General features: G+C 36.1%; 1 pseudogene; it reads left to right on the plus strand.

The window, feature by feature from the left end:
- Positions 1 to 4,549: 4,549 nt before the first annotated feature.
- The window catches only part of LOC120610529 (translationally-controlled tumor protein-like), a 104,710-nt pseudogene continuing 87,236 nt past the window's right edge, over positions 4,550 to 22,023 (plus strand).

Here is a 22,023-nt window from a genome sequence, read left to right on the forward strand (position 1 = left end):
GTAAGTCAGCCCTACGCATTTACGTTCCTGCCTGTAGAACTTGGGTTTGTGACCCCTGTGAAAATATCTCTCCACATTCCATGTTTACTTGGCACGAAGCTCATCTTATTCTAGAACCTACAGTGGAAGAGAACAAGAAGTATCGGGTTCATTGGGACCATCTGATTTCTAAGCTCTGTTCCTTCCATGATGCCATGCTGCCACCGAAGAACTGTCAAAGGTCTCCTTTGGTGGTGCTAGCCAATGACTCACCATCTGTGGGAGATACATCCCCAGTTACTAAGAGGTATACTTCACACACCAAATACGGGACAAGGCCAGTCTTCTTCCAGTAAGGAAGCTTTTCCACTTCCACGACCCTTTCCAACCTCTGCTTTTGCCCACTGGCTGCTCTGGAAGGTGGTTTGCAATACAGTTGTACGAAAGTCTTCCTGTCAATCAGATACTTGCCCCTCCAGGTAGCTGGTTTAGGGGCCTGGTTTGTGCCATTTTATGGGTATATTGGTTCGCACGGTGCTCATTGTTCACTGTTCTTTGGGATCTCCCTATGCTGAGAATTCTCACCTAAAAATGGCAGAAGGGAAAAGCAATTTCCTGGCAGCTCTTGCAATGAGGAAGATATTTAAAGAGTCTGATAAAAGCAGGTGTTGATCAATCAACTGGTGAAAAATTTAAAAGGCCCGAAGGTGAAAATAAACCATACACGATTTAGAGGGTATGGTGCCTCTGGCCTCTCTGCCCCTTGGCTGTTGCCATTTCCTGTTTTACTCAATGTCCTAGTTCCTTTCCCTTTTTCCATTTTCCTGAAAAATATCTTTTTCCTGGGAAAGCCAGTTTCATTCGATTGCCTGGTGTATCTCAGAGTAATGATGACGATGGTCATCTCCCCATAGCAACACTAAGGCATCAACAATGACCAGGTCTCAGGACCTGCTAGCAATTCCCAAAGCTCTTTCGAGTTTATCGTCCTGTCTCTAATCTCTCAACCCCGCCGTTCAGGCTTTTGTGCTCCCAGCCACAGCGTTTTTACGGAGCTTTGGCGTCAGGTCAACTTTGGTCCTCCATGTGATACCATATGAAGGAGCAAGGAGGTTTTCAGCAGCCACTTGTGGGGAATTACTGAGGGTCAGGAGATAGTCATTACTTTCTCCCAGCCTATTCCACGCTGTCAGACTGAGCTATTAGCCCTGGGCAGTTGCAGGCTATCTTTAACCTTTCTACTGGTAAATCCTGAAATTTCACCTGTGACCCATCTTACACTCCTTCAAAGATGGTCTCTCAGATATGCCTAAAAATAGTAAATGACTTGAAGAGGTGGCAACCGTCTTTAGAAGGCTGGCAAATTGATGATGACTGGGATTGCCTTTTTAAGTCAATAATATTCCAAAGGTTAGAAGGAGACACGCTCCTGAGAACCTTGAAAAGGCTTTGAGAATTGCATGTTGTTCTTGCATACCTGTCATTGTTTTTACAGATCTCAGGGGAAGGTAAGTTCAAAATCATTAAGAGTGATTGAATTGGGGAGTTCTGTCTGCTGATCTATTTCCCAGGTATACCATTTCCCCCCAATTTGTTCTGTTTTCCATGAGAATAAGAAAGTTTACTAGTACAGCCAATATACCTTTAATCTGGGATATTTATTCATATTAGAAGAAAGGTAAGAGTGATGGTGGAGACAATGATTGGTGTTTAGAGGATAACGGATATTTCATTCAGGTATCTGTTTTTCTCTATGATCAAGTTTTCATGATGATAGCACAGATTGTACACTTGAGCCCAAGGGGATTTAAAGTATGTTCTTCACTGACCAGCCTTAGACCACTAGGGTACAATCATTAGGGTGTGGCTGGGAAGTGCATTAACTCTGGCCTCAGCCTTCTTGTTCAGAAGAGGTTAGGGGTGAGAGTGGGCAACCTACCTAATTTTGAGGCATGTCAGCTGCCCTGGTCACTCATGTGAAACCTCTTTGACATCCCAGAACAGAGCCCTGACCAAATAGCCTCTGCAACCACAAGTAACAACTGAAAACTGAAGCCCAGCTAACAAAGACTAAATTAAAACAAAGGTGATCACACATCTCGGTGTACCTGGGACTGTCTCAGTGTCCACTCATTGTCCTGGTATAATTATTCATAGAAGTTCCCTCCACTTCCATACTACTTTACATGGTCTCCTTATGAAACTGCTTAATGTCCTAAAAGGTGATGAGTGTAAGAACAAACACTAGAATTCTAAATTCTACAGTTTAGAATCAAAAGAGACCTTAAAAATTATCTAGTTCAACCTTTTCAAACTGAGGTCTAGAAAGGCCAAAGAACATGCTTAGAGTCACCTCATTAGTGGCAGAACTGGTATTAGAATGTGGATCTGACTCTCCCCATGTCCTCCCCATGTCTTCCTCTACCATATGGAATCCCATCCAATTTGCAGGCTATCCTAGTTTAAACTATCCTAGTTTAAAGCTGATCCTAGTTGGTTCAGAATCGATCTTTACAATTCTTTCTACTAGTTCTGATGGATTCCAACAGTTTGATAAATGCCGATGTTCAGGTTGGAAATGGGAGATGAAGAAAGGTGAATCCTGGCGTGGCGGAAGGTCTTGGATCTCTTAGTTTTCAGAAAATGAATATACAGTGTCTCTGAGATTGCAGTTTATGAGATTGTGGGATGGTATAGCTAGAAAGTGCCATATAAGATGACAGTACCAAACAAATGTGTCAGGTAACAAACATTCATTGAATACCTGCTATGTGGCTGGCGTTGGATTCAGCATGAGGAAAACCTTAAAGGAAAAGATAAACACACATTTTCCTTTACTCTGCTTTTAGTAAATTAAGAACTATAGACAAGTAAAGAGAGAATTACTATTCAGCGTAATAGCAGTGTGATTCAACATGTAGGAGGGGCACCTAACATGGAAGAATCTATATCCTAAAGGTGAGTAGCTTTTAGCTAGGTGGAAAGAGAAAGAGGTTTGGGTTGAGGCCTGCAGGTGAGAAAGTTTATAGACTGATAGAGAAACTGGCACAGGGTGAAATAGAGCGGTGGTGAGAGGTGAGAAGGGGGAGAATGGCGAGGCGATGATTCAGGGCTTCGTGGGCTGTGTGAAGAGTAAGGTGGAGCTCTGAGGATCTTCCCACGAGGTACATCACATGCTCTGATCTGTGCTTAGAAAAATCATTCTGGATGTAGAGCAGAGAATGGATCAGAGGGGACAAAGATGAAAGCAGAGAGGCCAGTTTGAACACGGTTTCATTTATTCATTTATTCTGCCTCTGACAGAATCGGTAGTGAGCTGTTTAGGAAATGGAATCGCCAGGACTGGGTGAAGGGTTAGTGTGGACGGATGGTGGGCTACTGTGCTAATACCAGGACTTTGGGTGGTATGCAATGACCACTATGACAGTCCTTGTCCATGATCACAATATCTTCAGAGTATGGATTTTAGATCTAGAAAGACCTTAGAGATAAAGTTCAATCCCCTCATTGCAGAGATAAAGGGTTTAAGGTGAGAAAGTTTAAGTGACTTGTCTAAGACCACATTGGTAAGTGGTGACAGAGGCAAAATGAGGTCTTAGACCTACTGGTACCAAGGTAATCTGATGAGGACTCAGGGTTTATCTCTTCAAACACAGGTAAGAAATAGTCTATTTCTTCTTTCTTTCCTCTCTCTCTTCTTTCTTCATTTCTTTTCTTCCTACCCCTCCTTCCTCTGGAGACAAGAGCTATTTAGCTAACAAATGGATATGACAGTCCTCCCTGCATGAATGACATAGGCTGTCTCTTCTCATTAGGGTGCTAATCTCTCCCTGGAGCCCTGGGCACCTGCCTCCACCTCAGGCTGTAATTGGAAGAGAAAGAGAAGGTGTTCATTTCTCTGCTCCAGCTGCCTGCTCCTCCTCAGCTTCCCCAGCTTCCTCAGCCCCATTTGCTGAGTGATCTCTGAACATTATTCCCAGAATTCTATTTGGGGCATAGAAAACAGCAGGTTACAGCTCACATTCCCAACTCAGCTTTTCATGCCATCTTGGTATCCCAGTCCCATACTCCTCCTAGACTGCCAGCCTCTGTTTTTGTTGTTGTTGTTGTTGTTGTGTTTTATTTTGTTTATTTTAAATCTTTCTGTTATTTTATTCCTTGGTAATTATCCCTCTCTCTTTCTAATCCATTCCTTTTGTTCTCCCTCTTCTTGTCTTTCATATTTTGTATTCCTAGAGAGGAATATAAACATTTAGAGGACTCCACGGTAAACTGCCTGGTTTTAAATCCTGGCCCTGCTACTTGAGCTTTGTGACCTGGGGTAAGTTATTTCACTTCTCTGTGCCCCAGTTTCTTCATCCTTGAAATAGGGATAATAGTGCTAACCTCACAAGACTGAGGTGGTGATTGCCAAATAATATATGTTGGTGTCTGACCCATACTAAGTGTTATGTAAGTGGGAGCTATTAGTAAGCTTGAAACTACAGCTCGAGAAAGTCGTCTTCTCCTTTCTTTGTGAACCACTTTTTCCCCCTTGGATTCTTTGGACCAAGAGAAGACTTTAGCATTCATGGTAAGGACTCTGGAGGGCTTGTCTGCAGAGACAGGACTGTCTGTTTCCCGCCCTCTCGGCCCTGGGGCAGAACTCTGGGTGCCAAGGCCTCCCTGCCTGCTGCGGGCCCTGCCTGCTATTGCAGCTGCCATTGGGCAGAGCGCTGGCTGCGAGCACCGGTAGGCGGCGAACGCCGTTCCGCCAGCCAGAGGACTCAGCATTTTCCACGATTGCCTGTTCTGTTTGTTTTCCTCTTTGGGCTCCCCCCGCTGAGTGGGGGCTTCTGAATGATGTCCAACAGCAACGTTGAGCTGCCCAAAGTTTTCTCTTACTCTCGAGCTTAAGCCCTCCTCTTGTCTCCTCCTGTTGGCAGGCAGAAAGAAGCCGGGCTGGGCTGGCCCAGGCAGAAAGCTCCCACACAAAGTGCCATTGTATGGGGCTGGTCTCTGGGAGACAAATGAAAGAGATTTCAAAATCAACGGCAAGTTATTTTTGTCCATGGAAGGGCTAAAATGCCTTTATTTTCCATCTTGAAAATCAAACCTTAAGGGATCCTTGTGCTGCAGAGTGTGTTTTCATTTGCTCCGGTATTCAAACATTTCGGAGGGAGGCTTCCGAAAGACCTGGACTCGGAAAAGATGAAATCCAGACCTTTGCAGCTGATTTGTCCCTCCTCCAGGATGGAGTCTACTGGGGAGACCAGAACCTATTGCCACTCAGCCCTCAAACCCTTGAGCTTCTCTCTTGACAGTACTCTGAATCTTCCAGACTGGGCACCTTCTCGTTCCGGCCCCACCCGCTGATCCCGCAGCTCTTCACTGGCTGCCTTCAGCCTTCTGTATCTGAGTGAGTCCAACTCAGTACTATGGGGATCAACCTTTTCCTAGAGAAAGGGTCTCCTGGGGGAAAGGGCACACTCCAGGGATTGCACAGATTAAGACGTGGGATATAGGGAGAAACCATTAGAACTCCTATTAATATTTATTTTTGTATAAACATAAGAAATGCATTTTTATTTACTAATATTGAATATACATATTGACCATGGTGCCTTCTGTCAGGCTTGCTTGGGGCATTTGCATGCATTTAAAGCACTGTATAGGAAAGTGGGAATTATGTAATGTCAAAGGAGTGTCTACACTGATGCCCTTATTTTTTTTTTTTTTTTGCTTTTAGCATATTATGATGTTTTAAGGTTTACAGATACACCAAGAGTAGATTTAGAAACCAGATTATCTAATTTTAACCAAATAATCCTCACAAAATGGACAAATGGCTTGAAATGTTTCCTGCAGTACAATCGAATCGTAGACAATAGGGGTAATTCAAGCACACAAAGACAAGAAGAAAAGCTGTATTACTTCTTCTACTCCTGGAACAAATTATTTGCCAGTCATATAGAGAGGTTAAAACAACAATGATTTAATTACATTTGGCCAGATAATTTTCCAAATTATCAACACTATATTAAATATAAATTTATATCCATTGTCATTAACGTTGATTAGTGCCATAGGGTATTATGTTATTAATCAATACTAATAGATATTAGGCAGTGCATCTAATTTACAAATGAATATGCATATATTGGAAGTAGTACTTAAAGATATTTACTGATGAAAGTATAGGACCAGAAAAATTTGGGGATGACTGCTCTAAAGGCATATTTGCTGGGAGCCAGCAAGAGTTTTGCTTATGGTGGAGAAAGCTCAACATTTGCTATCAGTTAAAATCAGAGTTGTTTAAATTTTGAGTATATCACTTAATAAACTACGTGGCTTTGGAAATACATTTAATTTCTCTGAGTTTCAATTTCCACAAAATCACAATGACGACAGTTACTTCACAGGTCTATTTTGAAGATCAATGAAATAATTCGTGTTAAGTACATAGAAAAAGACTTATCACATACTAGTTGCTCAAGACATGTTTGCCTTTCCCATTCTCACCTCGCTTCTATGAAACTAGGGAAGATGAGAGGGTTTAAAATGGATCTCGATTTCCATGAAATTCTACTACTGACTTTCAGAGGGCATTCTCTTATGGCTGAGAAGATAAGCTCATGTTTTTCAATACATTATTGATTGTCTGTTCTTGTCTCTGAGAGGAGAGAAGATGTGAGAGTGTATGTATTTAGAAACCACTCTGGGCAGGCCTTCCTAGTGGCTTCCAAACGAGTATGCAATAAATGGTCGTGTGTCAGTTTTCGTCCAGTTCCTAGCAGACCATATTTTTATATCAGTAGGTATAACACAACAGTACCACAATTGGCAGACGTAGCCCCGCCTCCACCCCCATAATGCAACTCAGCCAAAGGTCTCAGTAGTGAATGAGCCATGGAAACTGGGAAGCACCCCCTTAGTCTGGGGCCTGGGTTTTGGCAGAGGATTTGGCACAGCTCAGCTGTGCTGTAAAAGAGGCAATGTGTGTGAGGGTGGGGAGGGAGTGAGGCTTAGTTGTTCTGGTTCTTCTCCCCAGCTCCCGTTTTGCACAAGGATGCAAGAGGAAGAATGGCAAAACCATTTCAGTGTGATAGTCATACTCTTACTCTCTACAGACTCTCATTCATAACCGTTCCTCAAACTAGGATTTAGATGATCTCATAAAAGTCATATGCTAGCTTTGAAAGCACATCAACCAGTTTGCACATATGGAAGCTCCTTACTCATCAGAACCCCTCCCCCCTTTCCAAACAGAGCTTCAGACACAAGTCAATTCAAGATCCCCATCTTGCAAATTGACCTGGGGGAGTTTTCTGGGAGTCAGAGACTCTGTTTCAAGCTTTAAGACAATGACCAATGAATGTTCATTCACAGTTCTAAGCTGGGAAATGCAAGAGAAAGCAAATGAGGTTTTAAAGCCCATTATCTAAAGTATGTTGTAGATATTGAAGAGACTCACTTCACAAAGAAAGAGCCTCCAGCAAAAGGTGAGTTGTCATGACCTGAACACAGTTGACAATGAAACTGGTCTGGTCCGTTGCTCTCTGGATGACCTCACTAGTGGGTTCTCCCATAGTCCATTCCAGACAGGTGAACAATCTGTGAGTCAGGCTTGCCTGGGCAGGAGCCAGCTGATACAAAGAATACACCCATTCCTGTAACCTGCCAGCCTTGACCCTTGGCTTCTGAGAGTTTACTCCACCTGGGGACAAAGCAGCCTTATAGGCTGTCCACAGGTTGAAAGGAAGGAACATATTCCTCCCCTCTCCCACCACCTGCCATGCAGGTTCCCAGAACCCCTGATTTTCTCTGAGCCACCCACTTGTCTTCTATCTTCAGGTTAGACTTCCTTGAGTTTCAGATTTACTATACTTGATTCATGACTCTTCCTTCATGAATAATTCACTGCCTGTTTAAGAGTGAACTACCAGAGTCCAATGTGGCAATTCTTAAGCCTGTAGACAGTAATATATTTTGGGGGCTTTTCTATCTTGCCAAGCATTCTTTGCTCTGAATTTCAAAAGTCCATCTCAGAGGCTTAATTCTCTCTTTAGAATCAAAACATGGATTTAGGAAGCAGGGAGACCTAAGATCAAGTTGAGGGACCTTGGACACATAACAACTTGTTAAAACCACTATTTCTTTTTTTTTTTTTTTTTTGCAAATGAGATAATACTTTGTAGAATTGTTAGGTTGATCAAATTGAATAATGTAATAAAATGCTTTTTAAAGGACCCAAGATACAGTGAATGCTCAATAAACATTAGTTTCCTTTCCTTCGTCCATTCTACAAGACAGAGAAGGAGGCCCCCCAATACTTTCATTCTTTTTAAAATATTAGTTTCTGTATTTAAAAACAACTCGTTTATATTAAAAATTTAGATAACACTGAAAAATAGAAGGTAATTTTTAAAATCACCTTATATTCTTCATTATTGAAATTTCAGCATAAATTCTTTCAGAATTTATACATATACATGTATATTTGATACTACACATGCTTTTTTTATTGAAGTAAAATTCACAACAGTGATATTCACAAGTCTTAATTCTTTAATTTGATAAATCTGTGCAAGCAGAACACTCCAGAAAGTTCCCATATACACCCTCTGCAGTCAGTTATTATTCTGATTTCTATTCCAGTGGGTTAATTCTGCCAGTTCTTGAACTTCATAGTTCATGGGGCATTGGGTAGAGTGCTGAGAAGGGTTTTGCAACAGTCATGGAACAAAATTAGCCCTAGACTGAATGCTATTCTACTTCTGCCTAATAAAGAATAGAAACAAGATTCAGAAGGGTCAAACTTTTTCCAAGTAACTTAGCTCAAGAATATTTTTAGGAATACAAAAATATCCAGCAAATCCACAGTGTCTGGTATCTAATAAAAAAAAAAAATCACCAGGCATGCAAAGAAGAAGGAAAATATGATCCATAATGAGGAAAAAAATCAGTTAGTTGGAAATTTCCCAGAAGTGACACAGGTAATAGAATTAGTACACAAGGATATTAAAAGAGAGTAACAATTTTACATATTCAAATAGCTATAAGAACGGCCGAACATTCTAAGTAGAAATATGGAACATGTGAATATAAGATCCAAGTTAAACTTCTAGAGATGAAAACTATAATGTCTGAGATGAAAGGTATACTGGATGAGACTGATGGCAGATTTAACACTACAGAAGAAAAGTAGTTAACAAACTTAAAGTCATAGCAACAGTTACTATCCAAAATAAAGCATATAGAAAAGAGAGGCTGAAAAGAAAATGAGTAGAATGTCAATGAGCTGTGAGACAATTTTAAGTGTCTGAATAAACATATAACTGGAATCCTCAAAGGGCCACAATGTGTGGTATAAAAACTATTTGAAAAATTATTAATGGCTGAAATTCTATTAAAGCTATAAACTCACAGACTCGAGATGTAGAATCCCAACAAACCCCAAGAACATGAAATTTCAAAAGAATTACTCCAAAGTACATTATATTTAAATTGCTTAAAACCAGTGATAAAGGAACCTTAAAAGTACCCAGAGAAGAAATACATATTATATACAGAGAACAAAAAGTAAGAATAACAGATTCCTTATCAGATACAATTCAAGTAAGAGGACAGTGCACAGCATCTTTAAAGTACAGAAAGAAAAAAATTAGTCAACCTATAATTCTTTACTTAGTGAAAATATCTTTCAAACACAAAGGCAAAACAAAGACTTTTTCAGATATAAAATATTGAGTTTATCACCCGTAGAACTGCACTATAAGAAATCATAATGTCTTAGAAATTATCATTATAAGAAAAAAAAATTGCAAGTATAGGTTGTGATGGATGTTAACTAGACTTATTGTGGTGATCATTTTGTAATATCAAAATAGAATAAAATAATGTACAAAACAATAAAAAAGATATAAAAGATATTCTTTAATCAGATAGAGAATAATACCAGATGAAAATATAGATGTACAGAATAGAATTGGTAATAGTAATTATGTGGGAAAATACAAAATATGTTTTTTCTTATTTAAGTCTGATTGAAATCACAGCGATTGTTGAAAGAAACATGAGAGCAATGTAAGGTGGGGCTTATTTCATATGTAAAAATAAAATGCGTGACAACAGTAATATAAAGTTCAGGAGACAGGGAATGGAAGTATATTTTAAGGTTTTCTAAATATATGTAAAGTGGTATAATATCATTTGAAAGCTGATTGTGATAAATTAAAGACATATTTTATGAACCAAAATTAACCATTAAAATAATACAAGAGAGAAAATGAAATTATTAAAAATATTCAGTTAATCCAAAAGAGAGTTTAAAGAGAGGGGGAAATGAACAAAAAACAGATGAAACAAATAGAAAAAAAAAAGTCAGCTGGTAAATTTAAAACCAACTGTATACATAATTACATTAAATAGAAATAGTTTAAACATCACAAATTAAAAGTCAGCCATCTCAGAATTATAAAAAGTCTCAAGTATATATTACCCACAGGCATGCATTTCAAATATAGAGATACAAATAGGTTAAAATTAAAGGCGAAAAACTATATACAATATGAATACCAGTCAAACTAAAGCCAGAGTGGCTATATTAAGATCAGAAAAATTGGATTTTAGAACAAAGAGTATTACAAGAGATAAAAAAGTTCATTTAATAATGATAAAGTGGTCACCAAGATGACATAACTATCCTAAATGTTTATGCACCTAAAAATTGAGTTTCACTGTACATGAGACAAAAGCCAATGAAATGAGAGAAGCAAAAGAATCCACATTGTAGTCAAAGATTTTAATAACTGATAGAAAATACAAACAGAAAGTCAGCAAGTATCTAGAAAATTTGAACAACATTGTTAAACAAATTGATTTAATCGACAGTTATAGAGTACTGTGCCCAACAATAGCAAAACACACTTTCTGTTCAAGCATCAATAAAACATTTACCAAGATAGACCATATGTTGTGTTATAAACAAAACTAATAAATTTGAAAGGAGTCAAGTCATAGAAAATTTGTTCTATAGCTGCATGGAATTAAATTAAAAATTAGTATGAGAAAGATTGCTAGAAAATTCCCAAGTGATCCCAAACTAACATACATAAATAACTCATGGATCATAGAATAAATAAAAAAAAAATTGCAAAGTATTTCAAACTGAATGAAAATGAAAACACTAAAAATTGTGTATTCAAAGAATACTTAAGGGGACATCTATAGCACAAAAAACATTATATTAGAAAATAAAAAGTCTTCAGAATAATGAACTCGGTTTTCACCTTAAGAAACTAGGGGAGGAAAAGCATATGAAACCTAAAGAAAGTAAAAGAAAAGTCATAAAAAGATCAGAGCCAAAATCAGTGAACTAGAAAACAGAAAAGCAATAGAGAAAAACCAATGAAATCAAAAGATGGTTCTTCGAGAAGATCGTTAAAATCAATAATCTTCTAGCTTGATTGATCACGAGAAAAAGAGAACACAAATTGCTAATATCAAGAATGGCAGAGCTGGCATGGCTAATTTCTGAGGATGTTACGATATAATAAGGGATAAAATAGTAAATACTGAATAATTCCAGTTATATGAAATTATAGAAAAGAGTAAATTATTCAGTACAGAGAGAAAGCAGGTCAGTAGTTGCTGGGAATGAATGGATTACAAATGGGCACAAAGGAACTTTTGGAGTTGATTAAATATTTTTTATTTTGATTGTGGTTATGGCTTCATGAGTATGTATATATTCCAAAGCAGATTAAATTGTGTGCTTTCCACGTGTGCTGTTTAGTATATTTTAATTATCCCTTAATAAAGTTTTTTTTAATGTTATCAGTAGCTGATTAGCTCAGTTGGTTGATGTCTAGTGTCAATGAGGCCAAGATCATAAGCTTGAGTCATTCATAGGCCAGTTAGCTTCTCTGTTTCCAGTAGCAAGAAAATGCACCTCTCTTTTTCCTAAATTTTAAGGTCATTGAATTAAAGTGTGAATGCCTCAGGGAAATCCATAACCCCACAAGGAAAAATTAATTTCTCCAAGTAAGTTGCTTATAGACAATGGATCTTAGCAGACTCTTGCTTTATAATGGAAAGCACTGTATTTTCTTTTTCTAAAAATCCCTCTTAATTCTGAATTTCACTTTTCCCCCTAATACTAAAGACCTATTAATTGACACATGAAGACTAAACATCTAAGTAATTATCCCTTATATAAGTGACCTTATACATATATTTTCATGTCATTTCTTTGCATCTAAATATATGTTCTCCCCCTTTCTTCTTTTTAATATAATTTAAATAGCTTCATTGAGGAGTAATTGGCATATAATAAATTGTAAAATTAAAATGTACAGTTTTATAGGATTTGACATTGTATACTGTGAAACCATTACCCCAATGAAGCTAAAGAATATATCCATCACTCCAAAGTTTCCTTAAATCCTTATGTAATCCCTTCCTCCCACATATCATTCCAACTTTATTTCCTGTTCTCAGGTAACCATTGATCTATTTTCTGTCACTGTAGATTACTTTGCATTTTTCAGAATTTTGTGTAAGTGGAATGATATACTATGTATTTTATTTTAATCTAGTTTATTTCCTCAGCATAACAATTTTGATAGTCACTCATGTTGTATTTATCGACGATTTGTTTCTTTTGATTGCTTAGCAGTATTTTATTGTATAGATAAACCACAGTTTGCTTACCCAATCATTTATTGGTGTATATTTGGGTTGCTTACAAATGTTGGTTATTACAAATAAAGCGGCTATGAACATTCATATAAAAGTCTTTGTTTGGACATATGTGTTTATTTCTCTGACTAAATACCTAGGAGAGGAATGGCTGGGTAACATAGCAGATGTTATTTTTAACTTTTTGTTTTAAATCAACTTTTTTTTTTCTAAATAAAGACTATTTTTTTAAAGTAGTTTTAGGTTTACAGCAAACTCGAGAAGGTACAGTGATTTCCCATGTACCACACCCCATTCATACATAGCCTCCCCCATTATCAACATCACTCACCAGAAAAGTACATTTTATACCCTGGATAACCCTACATTGACATATCATATCATGCAAAGTTCAAGATTTGTCTTAGGATTTACTCTTGGTGTTTACCTTCGATGGGTTTGGAAAACATAATAACACATATTCATCATTATAATATCAGAGTATTTAAGCTACCCTAAAAGTCCTCTGTGCACTCCTCGTTTATCTTCCCTGACTCCTATCCACTACAATCACTGACTGTTTTGGCTCCATAGTTTTGCCACTTCTGGAATTTCATACAGTTGAAATCATATAGTATGTAGCCTTCTCAGACTGACTTTGTTCACTTAAAAATATGCATTTAAGTTTCCTTCATGTCTTTCTATAGCTTAATAGCTCATTTCTTTTTAGCATTGCATGATGTTCTATTATCTGGATGTACCAGTTTATTTATCCATTCATCTACTGAGGGACATCTTGGTTGCTTCGAGGTTTTGGAAATTATAAATAAAGTTGCTATAAACATCTATGAAGATTTTTATGTGGATATAAGTTTTCAAGTCCTTTTGGTAAACATCAAGGAGAACTATTGATGGATTGTAAAGTAAGAGTATATTTAATTTTGTAAGAAACTGCCAAACTGTCTTCCAAATGGCTGTAGTATTTTGCATTCCCAGTGGCAGTGAGTGAGAGTGCTTGCTACACATCTTTGTCAGCATTTGGTGTAGTGAGTGTTCTGGATTTTGGCCATTCTGCATACATGCGTGGTACTGTCTTGTTTTAATTTGCATTTGATGCAAATTTAATTTTAATTTGTGTTTGATAACATATGATGTGGAGCATCTTTCCATATATTTATTTGCCATTTGTATCTCCACTTTGGTGAGGTGTCTGTTAAGATTTTTGGCCCATTTTTAATGTTTATTTGTTTTCTTATTGTTGAGTTTTAAGAGTTTTTGTATATCTGATAAACCATTCTTTATCAGATGTGTCTTTTGCAAACATTTTCTCCCAATCCATGTCTTGTCTTACTCTCTGGATATTGTCTACTTCAGAGCAGAGTATTTTTTTTTCCATTAAAAAATTTTTAAAATTGAGTTATAAATGAAATATAATTTTAATTTCAATTATACCTCAGTTTTTAATTTTAGTGAACTCTAGCTTATCAATTACTTTTCTTGGATTATGTCTTTGGTGTTGTATTAAAAAGATATCACCATATCCAAGATCATCTAGGTTTTCTTCTATGTTATCCTAGGAGTTTTATAATTTTGTATTTTACGCTTAGGTCTTTGATCCATTTTGAGTTAATTTTTATGAAGGGTGTAAAATCTGTGTCTAAATTTATCTTTTTGCATGTAGATGTCTTGTTTCAAGACCATTTATTGAAAAGACTGTCTTTATTGTATTGCTTTTGCTCTTTTTTTCAAAAATCAGTTAATTATATTTATGGGGATCTGTTTTCAAGCTCTCCAGTCTGTTCTATTGATATGTTTGTCTCCTCTATAGTCGATGCTATACTATCTTGATTATTACAGCTTTATAAATAAGTCATGAAGCTGAGTAGCATCAGTCTTCCAACTTTGTTCTTTTCCTTAGATAATGTGTTGGAAATGCTGCTTTTGTTGTTGTTGTTTTTTGGTGGTCTTTTTGGACTTTAAATCAACATTTTATCTTATAATAGATTTAAGTTTACAGAAAAGTTTCAAAGACAGTACAGAGTGTTTCCATATGCCATACACCCAGTTTTCTCTGTTATTGACAACTTACATTAGTTTGGTACATTTTTCACAATTAATAAACCAATATTTATACATTATTATTAACTGAAGGCCATATTTTACTCAAATTTCCTTAGTTTTTACCCAATGTTCCTTTTCTGTTCCAGGATCCTATCCAGATTACTTTGTTACATGTTTCCTTACTTCCTCTTGCTGCGATGATTTTTCAGACTTTCCTTGTTTTTGATAATCTTTACTGTTTTGAGAAATATTGGTCAGGTATTTTGTAGAATGTTCTTCAACTGAGATTTGTCTGATGTTTTTCTTATTATTAGACTGGGATTATATTTTGGGGAGGTATGTTTGCTTTTAAAATACTTCTATAGCATTTTTCATAGTAATTATACCATATTACCTTTTCACCAGCAGTATTTGAGAATAGTATTTTGTTTGCTTCTCATCCTTGTCAACACTTAATATGGTCAGACTTTTTACGTTTAGATGTTCTAATGGGCATAATGAGGTATCTTTGTGGTTTTAAGTTGATTTTCCTAATGAATGATGATGTTCAATGTTTCTTCATATGTTGATGGGAAATTTATATTGCTTCTGTAAAGTGTCCAAATCTTTTGTCATTTTCTTATTGCATTGTTTATCTTCTGCTGATCTGTAAGAGTTCTTTCTATGTTTTGGATGCAAGTTTTTTTTGTTGCTGTCGTTAAATATCTGTACTCTGAATATTTTCTTGCATTCTGCAACTTATCTTTTCATTTTCTTAATAGAATCTTTTGAAGAGCAGACTTTAAAAAATATTTTGATGAGATTCGATTTAATAATTTTCTTTTTTGTGGTTCATGATTTTGGTATTCTATAAAAAAATATTTAACTCAAAAATTTTCTTCTATGCTGACTTGCAAAAATTTTGTAGTGTTAAGCTTTTCATTTATGTCTATGATTCATTTGAGTTAATTCTTGTGTATTGTTGAATATAGATCAGCCAATTTTTCCATAAAGATATCTAATCACTGTACTACCATTTGTTGAAAAGATTTATCTATACAATTTTAGCATACTTGTCTAAAATCAGTTGAATAAATTTTTATGAGTTTGTTTCTAAACCTTCCATTCTACTCCACCAATCTATACGTTTATTTTACTTACCAATACCAATCTATCTTGGTCACCACTGTTTTATAGTAAACTTTGAAATTAGGTAGCTAAGTCTTCCAACTTTGTGTTGTTGTTAATAATAAAAATTGTTTTGATCTTTCGCATTTCCAAAGAAACTTAAGAATCCACTTAATTTTGACAAACAGACCTGATGGAATTTTGATTGATAGTGCACTGAATCTATAGATTGATTTGGGAAGAATTACTATCTTAACAATATTTAGCCTTCTTGCTCATGTGCATGATAAATCTTACAATTTATTTTGGTCTTCTTTAATTTCTCTCAGGAATATTTTATTTTTAGTGTGTTCCTAGTCATCTTTTATTAGATTTATTATTATTAAGTATTTTATATGTTGTGGCAACACTATAAATGGAACTTAAAAATGTATTACTTTCTATTGTTGGCTGCTAATGTATACTTATTTATGTTTGTCTGTGGGTCTTTGATCATATATACGTAGTTAATTCCATAATGTGAGTTAATTCCATTTTGGGTAACTGATATTTTTGTTAGCTTTTACATGTCATGAACAAAAGTATAACACTTGATATAAATTTTCCTATCTGATGCTTGCTGTCAAGATCAGTAGTTAGGAAGGGGTACCTGTTAAGTGCCATACCTGTTTCAATTTCCCATCCGTTATTCCATTTTTCTTACATGACATTAATTTGAATAACATCTTTGAAATTTTTGGCTATAAAACTTAGACAGCTCTTATTTCCACATCTGTAAAATTCAGAATAATAGTAGTTAGTATTTTTTGAGAATTCCTGCTATATGTAAAGCTATGCTAAATATTTTACATGCTTATCTTAAAATAGTAGTACCCATGTTCTAGGGCTGATATAAAGATTAAAATAAATATTATACATAAAGCACAAAATCCAACTCCTAGTACCAAATGAACATTAAGTAAGTATTTAAGTATAAATTAATATTAATCTGCTACTGCTTTTATGCTTTATTTTACCAAAGTGACAGTGACAGTTATTGGAATTGTTGACCATTTAATCACAATTACATGCAATGCTGTGATACTCTCTCTCTCTCTCTCACACAATAATAATACACACACACACACACACACACACACACACACAGCTTTGCACGTCTGGCAACTATTTCTAAGGCCAAACTCTTAGAAGTGGAATTACTATTTTTTTTTTATTGAGATATAATTGACATACAGCATTATATTAGTTTCAGGTGTACAACATCATGATTTGCTATTTGTATATGTTTTGAAATAATCATCACAATAAGTCTGGTTAGCATCCATCACCATACAGTGGAATTACTGTTGAGACTCATTTAGTTGCAAGTAATAAGAGACATCTTGAGCTCTCCTAGGGAAAAATATATTTTATGGATTCAGGGGTGAGTGATGGGCCCCTGTGACTGTCAGGAAGGCAGCTGGAATTGTGAAGGTTCCAGAACCAGGGACCAAAAAATCGTCAGGACTCCCTCTCCATCTCATTTCTCCTTTCTGTACTTCTGCAACATTCTTCCTCCTGTCTTCAGGCAAGCTTTCACTGTTTTTCTTATTCCATGTTTAAAAAACATGGCCTTGTGAAAGTTTCAGAGTTTAGGTGGCATGGGTCCAGCCAGATAGCCAGAGACCAAACCTCTCTCTTTCTCTTCCACAATTTAAAAATCCCAATAAAAGGGCTCTGATTAGTTCAGCATGGGTCAAATGCTTAGCCCTGACCATGTAGCTATGAGAAAGAAACATACTTTCTGGAAGCTTCCTTTGTGGATAGGGCAGGCAGTGTCTAGAGAGGAGTGCTTGGGGAGGCAATTCACTGCTTCCACTTTCCAGGGTCAAAGTTTATGCATGTTACAATTTTAAAGTTTATTGCCAGGTTTTCTTCCAAAATGGTCTATATTACCACCAGTGGTGTATATGAGCTACTGTTTCTAAATCAAATAGTCTGTTCCATTATGTCCAAGTATTTCAAATGTAATATTCAATTTATATTAAAATATTGGAAAGAGAGAACCCAATGTTATGTCTTTTTCCTAACCTGAAATATCTCTACTACATCTATAACTTATCCTAAACTCTTTTCCTAGAGTATCTTTTTTGGGTGCCCCTGATTTTAAATGGCCTCAAAGGATCTGGGCTCAGCACTCAGAGATTGCACCCTCTTAGGAAGCTTACCAACTCTCATAATTTCATTTAGTGCTTTTGTAATATCTATATTCAATATCTACATCCCCTTTCTAATTGCTCTTCTATTCTTAATGCCATAATTCTTATAATATTTGTGACCAGAAACTGAGATATCAACCTAGAATACTCCTTTTTATTCTTTTTTATATTCAGTATCTTGCCAAATTTGTTGGGCATACATGTAAATATCTTTCTCTCCTATCTGCTCACCATCTATCTCTGTTATTCAGTCCACATGAAGACAATGAACAGCACATCCTCAGCTCTTAAGTTTTGATTTTTCAGTTTAAGTCACATACAAGGATGGACTAACTCTTTCAGCCCAAATCCCAAATACTCTGCATGGGTCAAGCTCTTATTCTGGAACAGTTGCGTATAACTAGGAGTCAGGGTCACACAACAGAAATATGAATGGTTATCAGCCCTCATGGGTGGGGTGTGTTGTTCCCAGAAAAGAGAGTCTGGGAGGAAAACTCTGTAGGTGGCCATTACATGAGTTTTGAAACATAACAGAAACAAGAGTTATATGAAATCAGAATTTGGGATGTCCACACATTGTTGATGAATTTTAGATTCAAATTTAGATTTTCTGAGTAAATAAAGCTTGATTTTATGCTGGAAATTTTTATATAATTGTTTCATAAAAAATTCTGGAAATGGAAAGAAAGGAAATATTATCCCACCTTCCTGGCTTACATTTAAATAGAAAAATCACACCACCTGCAACCAGCAGCCTTTTCAGACTTTCGTTTTTCATTATCGGGACATGCAGTATGCATTTCCTTCACTGCCAAGGTTTGTGGCCTCCAACTCTCTGTTGTTTCACATGGCTGGCATGACATCAGCACTCTAGGTTTTCCCAGATGTGAGCCTGGAGGCTCTTAGTGCCCTTGATACAAGTTGGTTTTAGATTAGGAAGAATAATCCTAGAGGAGTCTTCTCTATAGTTTAAACTATTGTCCCTACTGCCCTAATGATCAAAATTAAAATTAAAAAAAAAGTTAAACTCAAGGAGAGAGTCACTCTTTTGGCTGTTAGATTTTTAGGTATTTCTATTAAGTATTCCAGGGTGGAGAAGTACATTAAGCCCTTCCTGACTCATATCCCACATTCTACGATGCGTTCACACAGGATTTTTTTTTAATCCACCGCTTGCTACACAATCTCATGTATTTGGGATTATGTAACTGCTGTTGCCTTTGAGTTTTCTGTGAAGTTTAAGGGTCTACTCATTCACTAAAGTCCAGCACAAATATCTTCTCTTCTACGAAGTCTTCTTCCCAACTTTTTGTTCTCCTCACTTCTGTTGATAAAGCTGTTCCAGCTTAAGTGAACCTGCCACACTTTGGCTTTTCACTCTTTAACAACATTTAATAAATATATTGAACCACTGCTTTGTGCCAATTATAAGTATTTGACTTATAAGTACTTATGTAGAACAGAAATATAGGATGAAAAGGATCATCTTTTGCCTATAAGTATCTTTTAATCCCATGGAGAGTCATAAAAAGTCGTAAAACATCATATAATGTTTAGGAGTTAAAATGTGTATATGTGTTTAGGGGAAGAGATAGACAATTTTCTTCTTTATTCCTGGTGTATCCTTTAATGTGGAAGGAGCTCCATTAATGTAACACTCCTGGCCTTTCTCTGCCCCTTACTTGCTCCACTACAAAGAGTGATATATTTGGTGAGGTCTGAAAGAAGAAATTTGTCTTGCTCACAAAGGATTCATATTCTTTTCTGTTAGCCCATTCCATAAATTTTACAATGGAAGGCCCTCCAGCAGGGAAGTCTGACATTGTTCATCTGAGCCTGTGCCCTGGAGGATAAGTTAGCCAAGTTTTGGGGGTAATTATTAGGAAGCTCCTTTGTCCAGTTGCCTAGAGGTATAAGCTCTTAACAATTATATCAGCTTTATCAGTAATAAGGTAATATCTTGCTATCCTGTTCTATCTACTTTATTTTTTTTACTTTTTCATTTATTTCAGAGCTCAGGTAGGAAAAAGGGATGCTATGTTCTAACCCCTCAAACCCTCTCCATCATCATGCAGATAGGTGCAGGCTGCAAGGGACTTTAATAAAGTGGGACCCAGAATGGGAATCAGAGAAGGTGTTATAAAGGAGGTGATGAATCAACTGTTTAGTAAAGCAGTAGGAATGTGCTACATGGACAAGACAGGGGGACTATTCCTAATATAGAGGGAAACATGTCCACAGGGAGAGCACAGTGATTTCATCCAAGAGTGTTTCATGGTTGAAACGATGAGAGTGTCCAGAGGTGTGACTGGATAAGAAATTAAGAGTCAGATCACAAACAGCTCTGTCATATTAAGGAATTTAATATTTTTCTATAGTCGACGAAGGAATCTGTTTAAAAATTTTGGTTCAAGGAATGCTAAGAGGAAATTTGGGTGCCAAAGATATGATTCTAGCAGCAGTAAGAAACAGACATGGTAATTAAAACAGTATGATATTGACATTAAGACAGGCAATGTAGACCAATGGAACAAAACAGAAAGTTCAGAAATAAATTTATGCATATATGGTCAACTGATTTTCAACTAAGGTGCCAAGAATATGTGATTGGAAAAGGGTAGTATCTTTAATAAATAGTGCTGGGAAAACTAGATATCCACATGCAAAAGGATGATATTGAACCCCTACACAAAAAACAACTCAAAATGGATTAAAGATTTAAAAATAAGACCTGAAACTGTAAAAGACCTAGAAGAACATATAGGACAGAGCATCATGACATTGATTTGGGCATGATTTCATAGATATGACACCAAAAGCACAGGCAACAAAAGCAAAACTAGACAAGCAGGACTACAGCAAACTAAAAATCTGTATAGGAAAGGAAACAGTGAACAGAGTGAAAAGACAACCCATGTAATGAGAGAAAATATTTTCAAGCCTTATATCTTATAAGGGGTTAATCTCCAAAATATGTAAGGAAGTCCTAAAACTCAATAGCAAAACACCCAAGTTACACAATTTAAAAATTGTCAAAGGAATTGGGGTAGAGATAGTGCCTATAGTTAATTTATCCAAGGAAGACATAAATATGTGAAATGATGCTCAATATCACTAATAATCAAGGAAATAGAAACCAAAACAACAATGAGATATCACCTCACACCTGTTAGGATGGCTATTATAAAAAAAAAAAGATAATAAGTGTCGACAAGGATGTGGAGAAGTTGGAATCCTTGTATACTGTTGGTGGGAATGTATAATGGTGTAACCATGATGGAAAACAATATGAAGTTTCCTCAGAAACTTAAAGTAGAACTACTTTACGATCTACTCTCTTAGGTTCATATCTAAAAGAATTGAAATCAGGATCTCAAAGAGATATCTGTACTCCCATATTTATTGTAGTATTATTCACAATAGCCAAGTTATGGGAAAAAAAACCTAAATGTCCATCGACAGACAAATAGATAAAGAAAATATAGTATATATATACGATGGAATATTATTCAGTCTTCAAAAAGGAGATCCTATCATTTGTGACAACATGATTGGATCTGGAAGATACACTAAGTGGAAATGTCAGTCACAGAAGGACACATACTGCATGATTTCACTTATATGGGGTATCTAAAATAGTCAAAGTTAAAGAAGCCAAAAATAGAATGGTTGTTGCCAAAGGATGAGGGAGGGGGAAAGGGAACTTATTTTTGAGTGAGTATAACCTGATACTGAATGAATATAACAGTTATTCAACCTGAATAAGTTCTAGGGATCTGCTGTAAAACATTGTGCCTATAATTAATAACATGGTGTTGTGCACTTAAAATTTTGCTAGAAGGGAAGATCTCATGTTAACCATTCTTATTACAAAAAAGAAGAAAAAAGAAAAAAACAAAGAGACATAAGGAAACTTTGTAGGTATTGGATATGTTTATTACCTTGATTATGGTGATAGTGTCATGAGTGTATGAATATGTTCAAACTCATCAAATTGTGTACGTTAAATGTGTGAGTC

Source organism: Pteropus medius, unplaced genomic scaffold (genome assembly GCF_902729225.1).
Source record: "Pteropus medius unplaced genomic scaffold, Ma_sr-lr_union100, whole genome shotgun sequence".
Classification (NCBI taxonomy): domain Eukaryota; kingdom Metazoa; phylum Chordata; class Mammalia; order Chiroptera; family Pteropodidae; genus Pteropus; species Pteropus medius.